The following is a 20,808-nucleotide window of genomic DNA, read 5'->3' as shown; positions in this document are numbered from 1 at the left end:
AGCTACACAGACTGAGATTCTGAGAGGAAAGATCCCAAAACAAAACTTGAGGGCTATATCTAACTACAAGGGAGTTTAGATACCAGGACAATTCCATTGTCCACCCTGCAACTTCCCTTCCATTCCAGCCTCATTCTCCATCTTGCTAATAGTATCACCACTTTTCTTGGGATTACTTTGACTTCTTCTCTTGTTTGATCCCTGTACTCATTCACTCAGAGTGAGACTGTCTGGGCTTAAATCCCACCTCTACTCTTTCCTAGCTCCACAAATCTGGGCAAGTTTGCTTCTCTGTTCTTTTTGTTAGTCTATTCATCTATGAGATGTGGATATAGTATCTTTTTCATGGGGTTACTGTGAGAAGTGAATAAGCTAATTCAGGGGCACTGGGTGGCTCAGTCGGTTAAGCATACGACTCTTGATTTCAGCTCAGGTCATGATCTCACCGTTGTAAGATCCACCCTACCTCAGTCTTTCCACTGGGCATGGAGCCTGCTTAAGATTCTCTCTTCCTCTCTCCTCTGCTCCTTCCCAACCCGATCTCTACATCTCTTAAAAAAAAAAAAAAAGCCTAAGTCACATAAAGCACTTAGACAATGCTTAGCACATAAAAAAATGTTCTGTGCAAATTAATAATAATAATAATAATTATTATTATTATTATTATTATTATCCCCCCTACACTTGGCACAAAAGTTACAAAGATTAATAATGGAGACACTATAGCACTTGCCTATCAGTCCCTGCCTGGTCCTACCCTGCTTTTCAAGCTTTCTTTTCGGTTACAATCCAAGATAGATTTGGGATCATCTTATCTGGGAGATTCTTATCTACTTTCCTTACATTTCCTGTATTTCCTATCTTCTGCTTCTCTACTTTGTTCACTTATTCATTTTTCCCAAAATGTTCATGTCCAGGTGTAGCAGAGTTTGGTGTTGGTATTTCTTTTTTTGTTAGAGGCATAGGCTAGCGTAACTGCAGGCTGGGCTGCAGTTTTTGAAGCCATAAGGGTCAGCTAGTTAATGGCACACTAGATCCCAGTCTGACGGGATCCCTGGGTGGCTCAGCAGTTTAGATCCCAGTCTGACTTTTAGTAATAGTCCATGCAACATGTTTTTAGCAGCATAATTGAGATCTTGTTGATGAAAAGAGAGAGAATGCTATTGGTAAGCAATAAAATATACACTTTATCTTAAGTGCTGAGCAGAATGTGCTCTTCACTGCTTGGGGGCTTACTGGAGTTTGATAGGACGAGTCAGCATTCTGGGATGAAAAAATGAAGCAGTGCAGAATTGAAACACCCTGGACTCCTGACCATCTGTAAGGCCCAAACAGATTCTAATAAGATTGCCTACCTCCTCAACCTCATCAAAGACTTTTGATAAAATTGTGGAAAATTTTAACCTGTCCTTCTGAGCAGCATCACAAAACAAGATTCTTTCAGAGGTTCTGTGCATCCCTGGTCTCTATGAGGAAATGCCTCCATAGTCAGCTCTCATGAGGGCTGCTGTATCAGTCCATCTACTCTATACTTTGTCCAACCCAGATTTATGACCTCAGTTGTCATGGAAAAAGTGGAAAAAGTACAAGTTGGCATACAGAACTCAATAGTTCTTAGCCAAAACTGAGTTTTGGTTTTAAAAAAAAAGTCATATAAGTTCATAATTTCACAGCCCTATGTCTGAAATTTAAAAATCTCTTAAACCTGGAATTTTAAAAAGATTTTTAAAAAAGATTTTATTTATTTATTCATGAGAGACACAGAGAAAGAGAGGAAGAAAGGCAGAGACACAGACAGAAGGAGAAGGAGGCTCCATGCAGGAAGTTCGATGTGGGACTCAATTCTGGGACTCCAGATCACGCCCTGGGCCAAAGGCAGACACTCAACCACTGAGCCACCCAGGCATCCCATAAACCTGAAATGTTATTTATAATTTAGTTGACAGTAAAATCCAACCCAACTTACACTCATTTGGCAGTAAATCCAAGCCTAAACTGAGAAGACCATTTATAATCTTTATTTTACTTTATGTGAATATTTATGTTTTGCTGAGAAATACTGGTACACTTGATTATGAGTTACTTTCCCAAACTGTACCAAAGAGAGATACCAAATAATATTATATTCTCTATAAACATCTATATCTATGTCTATAGCCTGATAGAGCTAGGGAAAGTAACTCATAATCAAATAATCAAACACCCCAATATTTTTCAGCAAAACATGTATATACATATACTTTTCCTAAAATTAATGCCTTTTTAAAAACATCTATGAATTCTGAAACGCCTGTGTCCCCCAGGGTTGCAGACATGGAATTATGAAACTTTTTTTTAAATTTATTTATTTATTCATGAAAGACAGACTCAGAGAGAGAGAGGCAGAGATATAGGCAGAGGGAGAAGCAGGCTCCTCACAGAGGAGCCTGATGCGGGACCCGATCCTGGATCCCGGGATCACGACCTGAGCCGAAGGCAGGCACCTAACCACTGAACCACCCAGGCGTCCCTGGAATTATGAACCTGAACAGATATAAAAACAGCTGCCAAATATAGTCTTCCTTTTGCTACGTGTTTGACCTATTAGATAGGGACTGGGGTTGATTGAGGCTGGGTCTAAAAACATTCTAAATGAGTAATAATGGGCACCACACAACTAACTTTTATTTACCATTTCCTGCTTTCTAGAAAGTTTTCCAAATCTCCTTCACTAAAAGTCCCACAAAAATGCTGGTAAACTCATTTCACTTCCCTGGAGATAATGTCCATTCTAAAAGTTGTCCTTTTTGTGCACCTGCTTCTTCACCCAAATGCTAAGGCCTTTCCTCTTTCATTACTCAGAACTTGTACTGTTGTCCTCAGAATCCCGGTGCATGCCTGAAGCGAGGCCCCAATTCACCTGCTCCTTTAGAGATATCTCAGGGTCCTTTGTCCTAACAGAGGTAGCGGGCTGGTTCCAACATTAGGCTTATTTTTTTCCGTCTTTGTCTAACTCTAGATTTTTAAAATCCTATTCTCCTAATTTTCCATTAACACTTTTGTCATTTTCTTCTTTTCTGTTTTCAACTCTCTCTTTCCTTTATTGGTCCCAAAATAATTGTGCACCTGTTTTGGAAATAAAATTTTCACGATTATCAAAATGCATACAGAAATACAATTAAGAAAAAAAAAGAAATAAAATTAAGTATACTAGAATTTCATATAGAAGGAGCTTGCATCTAAGGAAGGATTGCTGGCCTTCTAAGACTTCAAATATAATTTCTAGCTGCCACTTTCATACAGACAGCCCTGATTCTGTATATGCAGCACAGTCATAATAATTCATGGGATAATGTGACTTTCCTCCGAAGGTGAGACTGATAATTCTTTTTCTTGGCTTATGAGTGGCTTAAATAACTCAAGCAGTTTTTCTCCTGCACAGGCCTCCACACCTGATGCAAGCCATTACCAATTTGGGATTAGTTTAATCATTCAGTCTGATTATCCTGAAGTTTCTCCACACTACACTTTTCCAAGAAGACATTGCTACAGAGTCAGGCATTTTCTCTGGTAGATGGTTCAAATCTTAAGCATTAAACTCTGCTTTTCAGGTTTGTACTTGTTGAAGTAGACATACACATCAAACAAAAAATCTTGAGTTCTGTGTATGCAATGATAATTAGCAGCACAAGATTATTTTTCCATAAGAGTCTCAGAGAAAGTGTAAGCTGTACAAATTGCAAAACCTTGGCCTTAACAGAGGAAAATGTAAGACTTCTTAATCCCTGAGACAACATGAAGGGCTTCTCTGTCAACTGTGCATATTTCTGTTTTCTAAGTCATATTCTCTTAAATAATAACAATTGGTGTGTCTTTGCCACTGGCATTTTATGCAGACCAGCTCTGGCACTGATGTAATGATATATAAGTGGTAAGAAGCAGTAGTTTGTGTTCATCTTAATACACTCCTGTAGACTAAAAGTGAATAACCACTTGACATTCAGAAAACATCCTCACACTAGGGAGTCCAATTCTTCTGCTTGGTTTGCTCAGGCTGCCATAATAAAATACTTCTTGGGATTTAAACAACAGAAATTTATTTTCTCACAGTTCTAGAAGCTGAAAGTCCAAGATCAGGGTGCCAGCATGGTCAGTTCTGGTGACAGCTCTTTTCTTGGGTTGTAGATAAATACCTCACCATGTCCTCACATGGTAGAGAGAAAGCAAACTCTGGCTTCTCTCCTTAAAGGGGCACTAAACTCATCACAATGGCCCCACCCTTATGACCTCATCTAAATCTCCCCATAACCTCATCTCCAAATGCCATGACATTGGGGGCTAGGGCTTAACTATTCATTCGAGAGGACACAATTCAGTCCACAGCAATTTCATAATACCTTTTCCAAGTAAGCAATGGAATAGTTATACAGAAGCTAAGCTTTGTGTGAAAAGCACCTGGAGAGAATGATGTGTCAGACACAGGTGCAAGGGCTTTATTGTGAACTACACACACACAGACACATATACACACACACGATTTCATGATGTGGCATCTGAGAAAATCCCCCAAAGTGTAGTGCTTGGTTCTTCACATAAGCAGCAATGCGCTCTCTAGTTTGATGATTCTATTAGTTTGATTCTATTATCAAAACTATTCTAGTTTTGATGATTCTAATACATTTCAGAATAATTTTTTTTGACAATTCCACCAGAAGACTAGCCAGAGAAACAAAAATAGGGAGCAGTAATTTTTCCCTGGCCCTTTTTCCTGCTGAAGTGGTCTCCTTGCATATTTGCATCGACAACCAAGCCTTTACAAAGGCACTCTTTTGCGCATTACTGGATTGGACACATTGAAGGGAAAAGGCATTGTCATTTATTGTTCATTTTTAATTCTTTTCAGTTTCTGTAGAGCCATGCTAAGTGGTGAGATTTAGCCTACAGGGGATTCCAGGAATAAAAGATTATTCTTTTGAAGACCTATTCTTTCCTTGCCTGGTTTTTGTGTTTGGGATTTGTTGTGTTTTTACTAAAAACCAATATATCTCCACCTCCTACCCAAGACCTGTCTCCTCCATGAATCTTATTTCATTCTTCTCTGAATTTTTCCTTTCTCTGGATCTGAAAACACATGTTATGTGGCTACACAATAACTTTCTAAAAAGTTTTCAAAGGTGGTCAATATAACATTCAATAAATATTTGATCGATTCATTGATATTCTTTATAAATAGCTCTAATCCATTAATTATGTATCTACTATGTACAGTTCTTAAAAAGAGAGAGGGATGGGCAGCCCGGGTGGCCCAGTGGTTTAATGCCATTTTCAGCCCAGGGCATGATCCTGGAAACCCGAGATCAAGTCCCACGTCGGGCTCCCTGCATGGAGCCTGCTTCTCCCTTTGCCTGTGTCTCTGCTTCTCTCTCTCTCTCTCATGAATAAATAAATAAAATCTTTAAAAGAGAGAGAGAGAGAGAGAAAGAGAGGGAGAGGGAGAGGGAGCAGGGGAGAGAGCAAGTTGTATGCAATTGAACTTCTTCCTGGAAGCCTCTTTATTATTTCTGCCACCCAGAGCGTCTCATCTGACCCATGGGGCCACCTGAAAGAAGGCAGGACACCAGACACACCCACTCTTGGATACCCAAATTTATCTGTAGAGTCTGTTAACATCCCTCTCCCAAGCCAGAATTTTGTTTGAAGAGGTGCAGACATCTTTTCAAGGAACTTGTCACTAACATCTGACTACTGTTTCCTTTCCAGTATCTTCTTCCTCATCCAGGGCAGGATGAGGTTTGTATGGAGGTTTGGTTTGGTTTTGTTTTCATTGCTCTTAGGATCAAAGGGAGGTTGGGATAGAGTGGAACTCACTTATCAAGTATTCTTTCCAATCTTTCTGCCTTATACCTGGCCCTGGAGATTTGAACCTAAAAAGCAAGCAAACAAACAAAAGCAGAAAGTTGCTGCCTCAGCTCTCTGGTTCAGTTGTCCTTGGGGAAGAGTTAGGAAAACCAAAAAAGAAGGGAGGGGACCACATCTATTCATATTTTGAAACACCATCTAGATGTAGATTACAGTAATTTGGTTCAATGTCAGTGGTCTTGCAATAAGTATTGAAGAACTTATTAAAATTATACTTCTGGGAAACAGGATTTTGTAATAAATTCAGGTACTATTCTTAAATAAATCATAAAATTAAGTTTATCCTGGATTTCTTTATATTTCCTCAAGTCTTAGCTCAGGCAACAACAACCTAATACTATCTATGATCTTTTTTCCTATGAAAGTCCATGTGCAATTTATATCTATAAACTGGAATTTTGATCTCTGATTGCTGTGAAAGCAGTGGGTTGCTTTCAGCAAAGGTGACATTTTGCCCCTCATCAAGTAAGAGAATAGCTGTGAAGAAGCTGTTATCTTGTTGTTAAAGAATGGAGACTGTGTTTCTCTGGCAAGGAATGTATTTGCAAGTTGTCGATCTCGGGGGAGATTTAGGGGAGGAAGTTAATATTTTCTTGTTAAAATCTCTATCATCATGACTATGAACTAATTGTAAATAATGCAAAGGCTTGTATGAGCAAAAATTATCTGTATACAAGGAGCTGTGGGAAAGGAAATTTAGCTACTGAAGATATATATTATAAATACTTTCTATTAAAAAGTGGTTAATATTACATTCTTCTCCCAATATTTTCTACATTCTTATTACTGCTAGTCAATTATGTTACAAGAGGAATTTATTATACTCCTTGTATTCCTATTAATCTTTTAAAAAATAAATATTATATTGTTTTTCATTTTATCATTTCACAGCTATTGTTTCTCCACTAAGCAATGATTTTTACCATATGGTTGAAATCAATAGACATTTCACAAGTAATATGCATAGGTTTATCAACAATCAAAAACCTCAAAGACCTAACACAACACTTAGTAAATTGAATTTGAACTCATCCTTGCTATTATTGTCTCTTGTGAAAGTATTATTTTTTAAGATTTTATTTATTTATTCATGAGAGACAGAGAGAGAGAGAGAACAAGGCAGAGACACAGGCAGAGGGAGAAGCAGGCTCCATGCAGGGAGCCCGATGTAGAACTCGATCCCGGGGCCCCAGGATCACACCCTGGACTGAAGGCAGATGCTTAACTGCTGAGCCACCCAGGTGTCCCTGAAAGTATTTTTAAAAGATTCTTGTTTGTTTTACTGAAAAAATAATGCAATTCTCAATACTAATTCACAAAAATTTAAGGAAATATAATTCAGAAAAAAATTATTTACTTCACGTAGCTGGAATGTGAAAATTTGGAAGCTTTTTCTTTCATACTTGCTCTACCTCTGGTAACACAGTACGATAGGATATTTTGAGACTATTTTGATTTTTGCCATTTTTGCATAGAAACCCTTCACTTAAAAAATGGGTTGGAGGTAGGGTGTTTATTTTCCAGGAAGACAAAACCAAATCCTCTCTTTAGGAAAGGCTATAGGAAACCATATATTGCTTTTGGTTATTTGATTATGACACCTGCCCCCAAGTCAAGACACTAAAATGAGACAAACTAAAAACTTAAAGGGCCAACACAGAGAGAGAGACAGAGACACAGGCAGAGGGAGAAGCAGGCTCCATGCAAGGAGCTCAATGTGGGACTCAATCCTGGATCTCCAGGATCACACCCCAGGCTGCAGGCGGGGCTAAACCGCTGCGCCACCGGGGCTGCCTCAGCATATGACTCTTAATCTCATGGTTATGAGTTCAAGCCTAAAAGAACTGGGTGTGGAGCCTAAAAGAAAGGAAGGAAGGAAGGAAGGAAGAAAGAAAGAAAGAAAGAAAGAAAGAAAGAAAGAAAGAAAGAAAGAAAGAAAGAAACCTAAGGCAAATATTAAAGTGATTGTAGCACCTAAATTAGAGTATGACACTAACTGATTTTGAGAATAGAAGAGGAAATACATAGTTAAAATTAAGAACATTTGAAAATGTGGCTGTGGATTGGTACGCATATATAAAGAATCTAACTAGAACTTAGAGGTCCTGGTAATGAAAACCCGACAATTCCAGGGATAGAAAATACAGAGATGATAGAAATCAGCTGCTGCTGTGCCAGGACCTCAGACTTCATACATCAGTTTCCATAGTTGCAGAGTGCTTGGGAATTCCTGCTTCATACGCATAGTATAATCCTCCCTAATACAAGTACCTAGTCCTTTATTGTAGCCCATCATAGTCCAATCTGCACTATTTCTTTGGGTAGGAACCCACCTGTAGGTTTCTCTCACCCGCCAGGAGGAATTTCACAGTTGAGTGTTTATGAAAGAATAATTCTCATTTATATTAACATGGCAGGGCAGCATCAGTGTTATAAGCACTCTCAATTTAAAGAAACTTGCTGCTATGATTTTTATACATTATCTTCATGAAATTGAACTTGGCACCATTTGGAATGGCAGTATGCATGTACATGCACACAAAGTTATAGAGGAAACTTACCAGGAAATGTTTTGATAGTAGAGAGAAGGAAAAGAAAGGGAGTAAACACTTTGAACAGAATTAAATTTAACAATTAACTATAAATCTCCACAAGATGGTGGGAATTTCATAAAATAACCGTAAACCCTCTGGGCTCACAAATCATTCTATAGTCATTCTGACCTCTCCATAAAAGCTATCAGTGAACTATCCTTCCCCCTCCTCCTTTCAAATGGGAAAAGGACAATTTGAAATTTGAAATTTGGAGAAAAGGCAGAGACAGAAACCTCTTGACTTCTCTATGGCTAATATTATTTTTGCAGAATATGATACAACTTGACTATATAGTAACCCATAAAATGTTAGAAGCAAGATTAGGGTAACAATCATCACTTCAAGCTTTAGTTAGTATTCCTTTAGAAAAGGGTGATTTTTCAGAAACTTAAATGCTTGCAACTGAAAACAGCTTTTATGAATAAGAATAAGGTAGATTCTTACCAGATCAATACCTTGTTTTCAAGGGGCCAGGTTCTCATTCCATGTAACTATGGAAATCAGATTACACAGGAAGGCAATCTTCCCCAGAGGGAGCTGGTTACAGGTGAACTTTCTGATACTGCCAGTGAAATTGAAATCCAGCTATGTTAATTGAATTCCACACACTCTAACGGGCATATACATCGTTTTAGTAAATTTTATTCTGGTAAAGGGAAACAAAGCACAAGTAATATGACTGAAAGGTTTACTTATCCTCTAAACATATACTACTGAACAAATATGGCAACATTCTCTGTATCAGATCCTTGTCTATTTAATATGGCATCTTGTGACTACCTCCAGCAGTAACAAGTTAGCAATTGATCTTGATAAATCATTATTTGAGCCAAATTACTAACATCTACCTTAAGTATGTTTTTTTTTTAAAGATTTTACTTATTTATTCATAGAGACACACACAGAGAGAGAGAGGCAGAGACACAGGCAGAGGGAGTAGCAGGCTCCATGCAGGGAGCCCGATGTGGGACTCAATCCCAGGTCTCCAGGATCAGGCCCTGGGCTGAAGGCTGCACTAAACCGCTGAGCCACTCAGGCTGCCCTAATCACCTATTTTAAAGTCAGATTAGCAAGTGTAATTCTATTTGCAACCATAATCCTCCCTGGCCTTGTAACCTAACATAATCACAGGTTTTAGGGATTAGGGCATGGACATCTGAGATGAGAGGGCATCGTTCTGACCACCACAATATCCCAATGTTTATTGTAATTTATCACATCCTCAAAGCCTCATTTTTGGACTAAGATATATTTCAACTTTAAAAGATCTTTATAGGTTGTACTCTGTTATAGGTTGGATTGTGTCCCCCAGAAAGTCATGTCAAAGTCCTAACCTCTGTTACCTATGAATGTGACCTTATTTGGAAATAGGGTTTTTGTGGATTCAGTCAAGTTAAGATGAAGTAATTAACATGGCTCCTACTCCAATATGACTGGCATCCTGAGAAGAAGAGAAAAATGCCTTGCGATCTGTAAATACACAGACCAACCACCACAGAGACACAGGGGGAAAATGCCATATAATGGCAGAGGTAGAGACTGGAGTTGCAAACCAAGCAATGCCAAGGACTTAGAGCTACCACCATCAGGGGAAGCTTAAGAAGAGGCAAAGAAGGATCTTCCCCGTGGGGTTCAGAGTGAACATGGCGCTATCAGGATCTTAATTTTAGAACTCTAGACTCCCAAACTATGAGACAATAAAATTCTGTCATTTTAGGCCATTTAGCTTGCTACTAAAGCACTACTCTATTGCAGCAGGCCTCAGAAACTAATAGTGCATACTCTCTGCTCTTATCACCTTTGTTGACTCTGCATGGATACTTTCTAGTCTATCAGCATCTTTCTTCCACTGGGCTCCAGAGTACACAAAGCTTTACACAAAATGAAGTTTTACCAAAGATGAGTTGAGATGACTTCTTGCATTTCTTCAAAGTTCCCCGGTTTAAGACCTGTTCAAGTATTTCATTCATTTTGTGGCAAAATTTTCCATTGCCCCATGAGGTCCTGTAATTTCCAAACAAGCCTGTATCATTTGCTGCAGATAAAGCAAATTGTAAGTTTAACTTCACTTTTAAATTTTTTATTTTTATTTTTTTGTTTTATTTATGATAGTCACACAGAGAGAGAGAGAGAGAGAGAGGCAGAGACATAGGCAGAGGGAGAAGCAGGCTCCATGCACCGGGAGCCCGACGTGGGATTTGATCCCGGGTCTCCAGGATGGCGCCCTGGGCCAAAGGCAGGCGCCAAACCGCTGCGCCACCCAGGGATCCCTAACTTCACTTTTAATATCAGCACTGTTTTTTTAGCAACCTCGTGAAAGAAATTTTCAGATCTTTTCATAAAAACTTATTGAAGGGGGTCTATATAACGATGAGAAAATACAAAAATGATGAAACACTACTCATGCTCTAATGACCTTATTTTCTGCTACATTAAATATCTTTGGAGCATCTTACCCTGCAGGGACTTTCTCTGAGAACTGCCCAGCATGGGTGAGCCCTGGCAGCCAGGTTTGTCTGAGATCGCCTGGCCTGCTGTTATGACAGACTGACTGGCTTGGAATATGTTCTTACCTAATTCTATTTCCCAGAAATTTAGAATTAGGATGTAGAGCCATTTGATTTGTGCGTGAAACCAAGTAGACGAAAATAACAAGCCCTGAACTGAGAGATGGTTACTTCTGGGTAGAAGGAGAAGTAAAAAAGGTCAAAGTGCAGAGGCAGAAACTGAAGTCCAAGTGCAGAAACAAGTGGAGCCCCCAGGGCCCCAAACTGAGAGTGATTGAGGGAGTGCCTTCCATGGTTCCTGAGTGCTTTCCAGTTCCTGACTAGTCCATACATGTAAGTTAATGATTTCCTTCGTTTTTACTCAACTAACTGTGAAGAGTGTACATCGTCTATAACTGAAAGAATGGGGCAGCCCTGGTGGTGCAGTGGTTTGGCGCCGCCTGCAGCCTCGGGTGTGATCCTGGAGACCCTGGATGGAGTCTCACATCGGGCTCCCTGCACGGAGCCTGCTTCTCCCTCTGCCTTTGTCTCTGCCTCTCTCACTCTGTGTCTATGAATAAATAAATAAAATATTTTAAATATATATATATAACTAAAAGAATGTTGACTAAGACAGGGGAAATTAGATAAATAGCTAGGAGACAAACTAGAAAGTAAACACTTAGATAAGCAATATGCATACAGAGAAAGGTTTAGCGTATATGACTAAAGAGAGTTTTAGAAGGTCAATAAGTGGGATTCAGAGCTAGAAAGGTAGTTTAAAGCAGCACTGTTTGGTTGACATGGCACTATTGACAGTTTGGAGCAGCAAAGTGGAGGATAATAACTGTTAACATATATTGAGCACTAATCATGTGCCAGGGATAAGAATCTTATGTGCATATTTTCATTCTGTTGCGATAACTATAGGTTGTGGGAATTATTAACATCCACAAAACAAATAAGAAAAGAGGGAATGAGAGATAAAGCGGCTTAACCAATCCTCCCACACTTAGCTCACTCCAGATTTGGGGTTCAACTCTTTTAGATTGTCTCATCTTAAAATCAGAGTTGTACTTTAGAAGGACAGCTCTAGCTGGAAATCCTTAGCACAAAATAGAAGAAGAGGCAGATGGTAAAGAGACAAATTAAGAAAACTTTCCCTAGGAGAGATTTGGGAGAGCTGCTGGGAATGACATTGGGAATGGAAAAGAGAAAGGATACAATGATTTCTTTGGCACAGCTGAACAACTTATGGCAACAGGGAAAAGGAAGGAAAAAGTGAAAGCTGAACTCAAGGTTTGGAACCTAAAGCTTGGAAGGATAGTAATGCCCCAAACAGAAAGAGAAAAGCGAAGCCTGAGTGAGAGCAAGGGTGGGAGGGGAGTTTGATGAGTTCATTTGGGGGTTGAGAAGCCTGCAAAAAATCTAGGTGGAGCTGCCCTACAGGCAGGTGGATGTGTGAAGCTAAAGCTCAGGGGAAAATTCAGATTGGAGATATTGATTTGGGGAGTCATATTCATAAAAATAAAAATTAAAGCCACGATAATGGATGAGATTGCCAAGAGAGAGGATGTAATGAAAAGGTTGATAGCAGAATACTCAAAGAAAATAAAGGCAAGCATTTATATAATCTTGAGAAAAAAAAAGAAAGAAAGAAAAGAAAAGATTGATAGCAGGAACTTAGAAAAACATTTAGCAGCCTGAAGAGTTTCTAGTGAAATCAAAGTTCTAATATATTGGAATTACGTTGTATCACTGGAGGCAAGAACAAAGAAAATGATTAGTAACTCAGTATCTTGAGCAACTAGGAGGCAATTTCAGGTCTTAAGGACCTTCGAAGATTCGCCTTCAAACTAGAAACTTAATAGTGGTAAACGTGGCTCTTTCTGGGCTTGGTCCTAGCTTGCAGCAATATAGCTAAACTTAGTAAGGTCAGAATCATTGGCAAATACAGGAGCCATTATGGTGCATCCCTCCAGAAAATGGTGAGGAAAATTGAAATAAGCCAGCATTCCAAGTACACTTTCTCCTTCAATGGTGAAACCAAAGTGAAAAGACCAGCTGTGAGCATATGGCACCGTGGTTCCTGCATGAAAACAGTAGCCAGTGGTGCCGGGATTCACACCACCATCTCTGCTGTCACAGCACCATCTACCATCAGAAGACTGAAGAATTGAAAAACCAGCAGAAGCTCCACCATTTGGAATCTTGCTAGCCTATAGTAAATGGGTGAACTTATGTAACAAAATTACTATTTGTTGTTAAATTTATTAATTAGATGTTCTGATTTGCATTGATTTTGCTTTCTCAAAAAGAAAAACTTGGAGGTTAAAATCCTTTTAATTTTTATGGGAAAAAATCATGGTAAATGTGTCATGAAGAAGTTATTTTCCAAAATAATTGTATAAAAGGGGGCCTTATGACATCAGAGGTGGACGTAAGGAGTTTGCGGTTCAATTCATGAAGCTCTTCACTGTAAGTTTCTGGGCATCCTACATTAACACACTCAAGGCACGTGTAATAATCTGCAATCATTAACAGAATGAGGTGCTTTACTTTCACTGGGCTTTGAAGGGAAGAGCATTTGGAGTAACTGAAATTTCTCAGTGCAAAAAAACTTATACAAGGAAGTGATGGTAATCAGCTACCCTTTTAAAAACAGTCTTTTGCTTCCCATATAAATAGTTCAAGTATATGAAAGATTTAGAATACTCCAAAAGATTGAGTTTGTAATAAAGCCAGCTTTTAAAGTTTATAGCTCTATAACCTCAAATAAAAAGTACAGAGCAGTTTCTAATAATACTGTGAGGACCAATACACAATGATCATTTGAAAGTTTAAAAAATCATGTTTTGACTTTAATCTTGAAAGTTCATTTGAACCACATCTGGTTCATTTTTAAGTCCAGGTTTTATGCGTTTGACAGGAACTTGAGCAAAGAGAAAACAAATTTCTAGTGGTTTCTCCTTTCAGCTTTACTCCCCTGCTGTGTGGTGCCAGTCAGTGCTCTGCGAGAAATGATTCTTGCTTTCTAAATGATGCACCAAAGCTGCAGACAGTTGAGTGCTTATAAATGTTCTGTTACTTTCTATGCTTAAAATAGGGCAAAGCACCAAAGAAGGAAATGGAAATGACAGCAAGATTTGAGCATCCTGAAGCAGAGGGGAAAGGAAGTTGCCTCCTTGTTTCACGTTATATTTCATGCACAGAGTAAGTAACTCTTCCTAGAAATCAAACAATTTACCTTTGTCACTAATTCAAAAGAGGAATAATATACCAGAAAGCTATTCAATTGGCAGAAATATCAAATAAGAAAGAAACATTAGCTCCATCTTAATATTCCTCTATCAACTTATGAGTAAAGTATTCCCTTAAAGGTATATATGTTAACATCTAACTTAAAGAATTCCAAGTGCAGTATATTTATGGAATTCCATATCAATGTTATACAGAGCTAACAATTGCTTAAAATGCTTTCTGACTTTTTAATTATATCCTCCAGAAATTAATAGGAGCAATGACCAAGTCAAGAAATGCTCAATCTGACCTAAAATTTAAGAAATGCTCATTAAAATGGGATACTATTTTTAAACTGAAATTTTTTTTGTTTTTGTTTTTGTTTTTGTTTTTTTGAGGAATGAAGTTCTTTTTTTTTTTAATTTTTATTTATTTATGATAGTCACACACAGAGAGAGAGAGAGAGGCAGAGACATAGGCAGAGGGAGAAGCAGGCCCCATGCACCGGGAGCCTGATGTGGGATTCGATCCCGGGGCTCCAGGATCGCGCCCTGGGCCAAAGGCAGGCGCTAAACCATTGCGCCACCCAGGGATCCCCTGAAATTATTTTAAAAGTTTGACAAAATAGTTCTACTAAGTATTTAGAGAAAACAGACTCTCTTCTACTCTGTTGATGGGACTATAAATTGGTTCAACACTTTGGAAGGGCAATTTGGTTATATCTGATGAAATTAAAAACACACATTGCTTTTGATCCAATAATTCCTTGTTATGGAATTTATCCCATGTATATTTACTTGCTCAGGTAAGTAGATATATGCACAAGGAAGGTCACTGCAGCATTTTTATAAGTAATATAAAAAATTAAATAATTGCTCATCAATCATATAAATAATAAAATTATCTTCATTTATACCATGAAATACCATACAGTCAATGCAAATAATGCTGATATGAAAAGATTTCTGGATGAATTATTAAGAGGAAAAAAAACAAAATAGAAAAATGCTTGAATGGTCTGAGTTGATTTGCTTAGGAAAGTGAAGTGGTGATATATACACAAATGCTTCTGTACGCAGACAAAAATTCTTAAGAATAAATTAACTGTTATTGAGTTTTAAAAAATGGTGCAAGGGCCATGAGTTGGAAGGAAGGAAAGAAAAGCAGAGGTATACAACCATAGATCTAGAACAGTATGATCTGAAGGCCCCTGAAGTAATAGGAATGCAGGTTTCCAGGGCCCAGTTCTAGTCCAACTGAGTTAGACAGATTTTCTAGAAGTCTGGTCTGGAAATCTGCATTTAAGTTAAATTGTACAATTGATCTTAACTACACTGAAATTTGAAAGCTTTTCTCTCAGATAATTCAGATCCTGAAGAGTAAGTCCTACCTGGACCCAGAAGTAGTTTCCACATTTATTTTCTCCTTAGGTTTCTAGGAAGGTAGTAAGAGCCCAGATTAAGCAGTGCATTGGATGTTAATTGGTAAACTCATCGTGAAGAAATTGCAAGAAGAACCAGTCACGTTAAGAAAACAATTGAGTTGGAAATTTAGAACCTCTCAAGAAGACGATAAAAAAAATCAATACTGTGACAAAATATAAGAGCAAAGACAAAACTAAATTAGACCTAAAGCACAGATTAAGTTTGTAAAATAGAAAGCTAGAGCCCACATGTTTGCAGTTCATCTATTACAGTGTAACAACTGAGCATATATCTTGTCTTCTTTTGATTGTACTTGAGTCACAACTTTTGGTTATAGACAATTTTATTGCTAAAGTATAGATTCCCCCAAATATTTGAAAGACAGTCGTAGATGAGCTTCTAAAGTTTGGAGAGCATCTGTTCTCCCTGCAAAGTCTAGGACATTTCAAATAATGAAGGTAAACATAGATCTGTATCCACATGACTATAAAATATAAACTGAACTGAATTGGTTTCAATGGGCATTTATGGACTACTTATTATTACCTTGCAACATACCAAAGAGTATTAGAGAACTGAGGCTGAATACAAAACACAATCTCTACCCTCACAGGGCTTACAGGCTCCTGCGTTAAGGCTCATCTATGAATTAACTGTAATAAAAGGCAAAGTGACAGCAAAGTGACAGATTCCAACCCAAATATAGTAAGTAGCAAATCAAAGCTATGGGAGTTCTGAAGAGCTGTTATTTCTGTAAGGGAAGGGCAGGTAAAGGAAAGCAGAACAAATGAGTCAAATCTACTCTAATGACGGATGTTACACCTAAACTTCACTCCACCCAAGCAGACCGAGGAAGGCTTCACAGAGGAGCTCTGGTTAGAGAGGAACTCGGGAGGATGGATGTGGGGAAAGAAATAGTAAGAGAACAGTTTTGTAAAGGTCTGATGAAGATAAGTGCTTAGGGGACTGATTCTGCCCAGGATATGAATAGAACACGAAATACTCAAGTTGATATATATTTTTAAAGATTTTATTTATTGGGGGATACCTGGAGGCCTCAGCAGTTTGGTGCCTGTCTTTGGCCCAAGGCGCAATCCTGGAGTCCCCAGACTCCGGGGTCACACCCTGGACTGAAGGCAGCGCTAAACCACTGAGCCACAGGGGCTGCCCATCAAGTTGATATTAATGGAATGATTGTTATTGTTTTATTGAAGAATATGTCGGTAAGATTCACAGAAATCAGCAAAATTTCTTAAAGCAAACCTTCTTAAAGTTGATGTCCTAAAACAGGAAGAGATCTGTGTATTTCCAAGTTCATCACACATTGACAGTCCTATTTTTAAAAATCCAGATGCTTATGGGTGAAATAGCTGAGGGGCAGTAAGAGATACAAATTTCTAGTTATAAAATAAATAAGTCATGGTGATGAAAAGTTCAGCATAGGGAATATGGTCTATAATATTGTGATAACGTTGTACAGTGATGCACGGTGACCATACTTATTGGGGTGAGCGTTGAGTAATGTATACAATTGTTTAATCAATGTTATATACTTAGAATTAATATCACATTGTACCTTAATTTTATTTCAATAAAGGAAGCATTAAAAAAATCCAGATGCCTGGAAGAGAGTAGAATTTGTCACCCCAAAGTGTTTCTCTTTAGCATGAGGATTATTTTATTAATTAATTACTTAATTGATTGATTAATTGATTGATTTTTAATTCAATTAACCAACATATAGTTCATCATTATTTTCAGATGTAGAGTTTAGTAATTTTCAGTTGCATATAACACTCAGTGCTCATTACATCATGTGCCCTCCTTAATGCCCACCACCCAGTTATCCTATCCCTCCACCCAGCTCTCCTCCAGCAATCCTCAGTTTGTTTCCTAGGGTTAAGAGTCAGCACAAGGATTATTTTAAACTGACTATTATTATAAACTGGTTAAGAAGTGGCAGACACAGGGCACGTGGGTGGCTCAGTGGTTGAGCATCTGCTTTTGGCTCAGGGTGTGATCCCAAGGTTCTGTAATGGAGTCCCACATCAGGCTCCCCACAGGGAACCTACTTCTCCCTCTACCTATGTGTTTGCCTCTCTTTCTGTGTCTCTCATGAATAAATAAATAAATCTTAAAAAAAAAAAGAGAGAGAGAGAGAGAAAGAAATGGCAGGCGGAGATAAAGCTCTGAAAACTGAGAAGTTACTCTTTTGTAAGAGACATTAATATGTATGAGGGAAATATCTGTTTCTAATGGTGTATCCCTCTCTGTGCCAGGAAGGGGGGAATGACTCAATCTCTAAAAACTTTTATCAGTGGAGAATACAAGGACTTAAATCTGAATTACAACCATACCTTGGTTTGCTGTGCTTTTCTTGGTCACCTCCCTCAACTGACTCCCCCGCAACATTTTCTTTTGTCTTTAGCTAAAGATGATATTTAAGGTGATGGCTTTGGCCATTTGGGGGAGTTACTCAGTTTTTCAGGGTCTCTTCCAAGTATACAGGAAGTATATATCAGGAAGCAAGAATTCTTTTTTTTTTTTTAGATTTATTTATTTATTTATTTGAGAGAGAGAGAGCACGCACGCTTGCATGTGCACATGCTCATGAGGCAGTGGAAGGGGAGAGGGAGAGAGAGAGAGACAAGCAGACTCCATGCTGAGTGGGGACCTCACGTGGGGCTCAATCCCATGACCCTGAGACCATGACCGGATCAGAAACCAAGAGTCCAAGGATGCTCAACCACTCAACAAACTGAGCCACCCAGGCACCCCAGGAAGCAAGAATTCTTGTCTGTAGAGGGCACTTTTAAGCAACATGCTTGAGTAAAGAAAACCTGAGCAAGGTAAAAGGGCCCACAGTGACCATGGGGCTGAATGGAAACAGGCTCATTAGCAACCCACTTTGAAACAGCCATAGGCCCTAGCTGACCAAAGGGCTACTTACAACTGGGAACAGGTACCAAAAAAGGAAATTTCTATATGTTCCCATACCTCCTCACCTTCCCCTTTAACTATAGCCCCTCGCCACTGCCTACCGGCAGACAGTCTCTCCCTTTGCTATCCTGCCTGCTGCTCCTTTGCAGTATATCCAATAAACTGCTGTCTCCTTTGTTCCTCCTTGGGTGCATTCTTTCACCACCAGTGCCCCTGGGTTCCATTCAATCAGGTCACCCTACATTGTCCCTTCAAAGGTCCTTCTAATTGGACTAAGATTCAAATTGACATAAGACAGATTAATGGGAGAAAATCAAATTTAATAGGCGTACACACAGGGAATTCACATAGACAAGAAAATTCCAAAGACAGGCAAAATGAGTCATATATGTCATTCTGAACTAAGTAGAAGGAAGTAGGGGTCTGGGATTTCAGAAGAGAGGAATGCACTTCACAGAGTGATAAGAAGAGCAGATGCTTGGTAATTAGATGTTTGCCCTACCATACAGATGGGATACTCAGATAAAATTTACATCTGCTAATAATTCTTAGTCTAAAAGACCCCCAATTATGAATCTTCTTCTGTGTGGTGAAGGGAGGAACAAAAAGTTTCTCTTGAGCCCACAAGGTCTCAAATGCTTTCAGCTCAAAATAATCCACATGCCAAAGTGGCACATTTGGGGAAGGGCCTGTTCTGAACCACTTCACAAACATGTTATTAAAGTTCACTTTTCTCCTGTTAATTCTGTTTTTTTTTAAAGATTTTATTTATCTATTCATAAGAGACTGAGAGAGAGAGACAGAGAGAGAGAGAGAGAGAGAGAGAGGCAGAGATACAGGCAGAGGAAGAAGCAGGCTCCATGCAGGGAGCCTGACATGAGACTGGATCCCAGGACTCCAGGATCACGCCCCGGGCCTAAGGCAGGTGCTAAACCACTGAGCCACCCAGGGATCCCCTCTTTTCTAAATTTATATTAGCAGAGAAAATATTTGTGGAACTAGTTCCTTGGGTGTAGTGACTTTGGTAAAGGTTTGTTTTGAGTACTCTTGGTTTTTATTGATCCTTTTCCTCACAGAGATTGTCAATGTTTTTCTTAGTTTCTGTCTGTTGTGTTGTTTGTCATATAAAGAAAAACCATTAGGTAGAATGTAGGAATAGGCATGCCTCTATACCTGTTGTTCGAGCCCGCCTCAGACTGGCAGTTCACAGTTCTTACTAGACCAGCATCTGTCTAGACAAACTTGGCTGTAGGTTAATGTGCACATGAGGTAAAGGTTGTTGCTATGGGACATATTGGAAGCCAAAGCCACTATATTGGTGGGCACATAGAGAGCACTTAAGAGCAGTCAGAGTGCTTGGCACCTAGCCCAAAGACCCCCATGTTAGAATAAGTCGGTCACAGAACAGGTTAGATTGATACAAGGTCACCCACCAATGCCAAGACAGTTTCTGTGCAATGAGACACTTTGTAAAACACCACACAGTCCCTCTAAGGTATTATTTTGATTCCAGGAGACCCAAGGCTTAAAGTTGGGTGCATATAAGAAATGTGCAAATAAGAAAAACTGGATGAGGCTTTCCTTTAGTCTTCTATGTCTTGGGAGCATGACTTTGTCACCAGAGAGAATATGGCTTTGTTACTGCCAACTGTAGGACACATGTACCAGTGTACATCTGGCAGACAGCCGAATAGGCTGTGGATCCAAAAAAGAGAGGGAGTCATGGGAACCTCTGATTTATAGCCAGTCAGAAGGACGGGTAACAACTTGGACTTGCAACTGGCATCAGCATTCTCTTCATCCAACTGTGCCAGTTTAGGAGAGTTTGTTATAAGGGGTCTCGGTTCATAAGGGACCTTTGTTTTCTCAACCTCTGTTGTTTTGTTAGTGCTGGAAAAGTCCCATTCCAGTAGCGCCTGCCCAGTGTCACAGATTAGTGGGTCTGTAACTGGAGGCATCTCACATTCTTGTGGGAAACTGGATACACTGCACTACACCATTCTTACCACTGTGCCAATGAAGTCTGACTTCTGAGGCTACCTCTGGGAATGAGCTTTCTAAGTCTTGTGATAGCTGCATCTTTTGCACTCTTCCTTGGGGATGTGTCCTATGTCCATGGTTAAACCATAATAAGGCTTGTTGGTTTGAGTCACTGTTGGTATTAAAATAAGTTCCTACTTATCAATGGTCAGATGATGGACCCTTTGAACTAGACAAATTTCTATA

General features: G+C 39.0%; 1 long non-coding RNA gene across 6 annotated transcripts in view; it reads right to left on the bottom strand.

Moving 5' to 3' along the window:
* LOC144317161 (uncharacterized) overlaps positions 1 to 20,808 on the bottom strand; it is a 47,804-nt gene that overhangs the window by 16,966 nt on the left and 10,030 nt on the right. The window contains exons 2-4 of one of the 6 annotated variants that reach the window (XR_013383059.1): positions 10,387 to 10,496; positions 8,937 to 9,054; positions 2,672 to 3,105 (exon numbers count right to left, since the gene is read on the bottom strand). This is a non-coding gene — a long non-coding RNA (uncharacterized LOC144317161). Of the gene's footprint in view, positions 1 to 2,376; positions 3,106 to 8,936; positions 9,139 to 10,386; positions 10,528 to 20,808 lie in introns of those variants that run through there. The other 5 variants (XR_013383061.1, XR_013383057.1, XR_013383056.1 and 2 more) reach the window with 5 other exon arrangements.

This window comes from Canis aureus, chromosome 7 (assembly GCF_053574225.1).
Source record: "Canis aureus isolate CA01 chromosome 7, VMU_Caureus_v.1.0, whole genome shotgun sequence".
In the NCBI taxonomy this organism is placed as follows: Eukaryota; Metazoa; Chordata; class Mammalia; order Carnivora; family Canidae; genus Canis; species Canis aureus.
Note: the sequence above shows the minus strand (reverse complement) of the source record. Positions and strands in the feature narration are given on the sequence as shown.